This window comes from Ammodytes marinus (genome assembly GCF_949987685.1).
Source record: "Ammodytes marinus genome assembly, contig: scaffold_203, whole genome shotgun sequence".
Classification (NCBI taxonomy): Eukaryota; Metazoa; Chordata; class Actinopteri; order Uranoscopiformes; family Ammodytidae; genus Ammodytes; species Ammodytes marinus.
Window position 1 is genome coordinate 50001 of NW_027648547.1, and position 2500 is coordinate 52500.

Below are 2500 nucleotides of genomic sequence, written 5' to 3' on the forward strand. Positions count from 1 at the left end.
GTTGGCTTTAATATAAGTCTTGTTTAACTTTGAATTACTTTTATTTTTTTCACAATATGTTTATGGTCGTTTTATCTTTTTTATACAACACACACAAACAAACACCTCCACCATCACAACATTTTGGGGGCGACTGTGTCTCAGTTGGTAGAGCGGGTCGGCCGATGATCAAAGGGTTGGAGGTTCGATCCCCGCCCTGCCACCTGTGTCATAGTTGTTGTGTCCTTGGGCAAGACACTTCACCCACCGTGCCTCATGTGAATGTCGATAGTTAGCCTGCTATCGGTGTGTGAATGTGTGTGTGAATGGTAACGTGTAAATGGGAACAGGTCTCCCTTGCAAAAGAGTCTTCGGCCTCAATGGGATTTACCTGTATAAATAAAGGTAAAAAAAAAACAAGGACACACACACAAGTCATAATAGTCATGTATGTCTCCCAGAGCTCAACAAAGTCCCTCCTCTTGCCCTTAACAATATAAAAGTCATATAGTCAGACTACTGGTCTTTGGACTGCTTCAAGGAAGGAGAGCCATCGCACTTTGTTGGAAAAATGTGGATCCTCCAACACTGTCAGTGTGTATTAAAGAGCTGTCAAGCTGTATTGGACTGGAAAGATTGACTTATATTGTTAAGGGCAAGAGGAGGGACTGTGTTGAGCTCTGGGAGACATACACATGACTATTATGACTGAAGAGAACATAAGATAAATGTTTTTTTTATTTTTTTTTATGTCCTTGTTGTGATGGTACAGGTTTTCGTTTGTTGATTGTATAAAAAAGACAAAACAGAAATAAATATATTGTGACATTTTTTTTAAATTAAATTGTTATTCTTATACATCCTCTCTCTCCCTCTCTCTCTCTCTCCTTCTCTCTCTCTCCCTTCCTCTCCCTCTCTCTCCCCCTCTCTCTTCTTCCTCTCTCTCTCTCCCCCTCTCTCTTCTTCCCCTCACTCCCTCTCCCTCTCTCCCTCCCTCCTTCTCTCTCCCTCTCTCTCTCCCTCCCTCCCTCCCTCCCTCCCTCTCTCTCTCCCTCCCTCCCTCTCCCTCCCTCCCTCCCTCTCTCTCTCCTTCCCTCCCTCTCTCTCCCTCCCTCTCTCTCTCTCCTTCTCTCTCTCTCCCTCTCTCTCTCCCTACCTCCCTCCCTCCCTCCCTCTCTCTCTCCCTTCCTCTCCCTCTCTCTCTCCCTCCCCTCTCTCTCTCTCCCTCTCTCTCTCCCTCCCTCTCTCTCTCCCTCTAATCTCTAACAAGCTCTTCTCTAACTTTTAAATGTTTTTGTTTAATTTTAAATATTTATTCTTATATTATATTTCTTCTCCCCTCTGTCAGTCCCAGGGCCGGTATGAGATCATGCTGCATCATAATAAACTCTTCTGTCTCTCTCTCTCTCTGTCTCCCTCTCTCTCCCTCCCTCTGGCTCTCTCCCCCCTCCCTTTATTCATTCTTATTCATCATCCTCTCCTCTCTCTCTCTCTCCCCCCTCTCTTTTTCTCCCTCTCTCTCCCCCTCTCTCCCTATCTCTCTCTCTCTCTCTCTCTCCCTATCTCTCTCTCTCTCTCTCTGTCTCTCTCTCTGTCTCTCTCTGTCTCCCTCTCTCTCCCTCTGGCTCTCTCCCTCCCTCCCTTTATTCATTCTTATTCATCATCCTCTCTCTCTCTCTCTCTCTCTCCTTCTCTCTCTCTCCCTTCCTCTCCCTCTCTCTCCCCCTCTCTCTTCTTCCTCTCTCTCTCTCCCCCTCTCTCTTCTTCCCCTCACTCCCTCTCCCTCTCTCCCTCCCTCCTTCTCTCTCCCTCTCTCTCTCCCTCCCTCCCTCCCTCCCTCCCTCCCTCCCTCTCTCTCTCCCTCCCTCTCCCTCCCTCCCTCCCTCTCTCTCTCCTTCCCTCCCTCTCTCTCCCTCCCTCTCTCTCTCTCCTTCTCTCTCTCTCCCTCTCTCTCTCCCTACCTCCCTCCCTCCCTCCCTCCCTCCCTCTCTCTCTCCCTTCCTCTCCCTCTCTCTCTCCCTCCCCTCTCTCTCTCTCCCTCTCTCTCTCTCCCTCCCTCTCTCTCTCCCTCTAATCTCTAACAAGCTCTTCTCTAACTTTTAAATGTTTTTGTTTAATTTTAAATATTTATTCTTATATTATATTTCTTCTCCCCTCTGTCAGTCCCAGGGCCGGTATGAGATCATGCTGCATCATAATAAACTCTTCTGTCTCTCTCTCTCTCTGTCTCCCTCTCTCTCCCTCCCTCTGGCTCTCTCCCCCCTCCCTTTATTCATTCTTATTCATCATCCTCTCCTCTCTCTCTCTCTCTCCCTCTCTCTCCCCCCTCTCTTTTTCTCCCTCTCTCTCCCCCTCTCTCCCTATCTCTCTCTCTCTCTCTCTCTCCCTATCTCTCTCTCTCTCTCTCTGTCTCTCTCTCTGTCTCTCTCTGTCTCCCTCTCTCTCCCTCTGGCTCTCTCCCTCCCTCCCTTTATTCATTCTTATTCATCATCCTCTCCTCTCTCTCTCTCTCTCTCTCTCT

General features: G+C 48.2%; 1 protein-coding gene across 1 annotated transcript in view; it reads left to right on the plus strand.

The window, feature by feature from the left end:
- LOC307270386 (HEAT repeat-containing protein 5A-like) overlaps positions 1–2500 on the plus strand; it is a gene marked incomplete at its 3' end in the record, with an annotated part of 23860 nt that overhangs the window by 7049 nt on the left and 14311 nt on the right. The window lies entirely within an intron of this gene.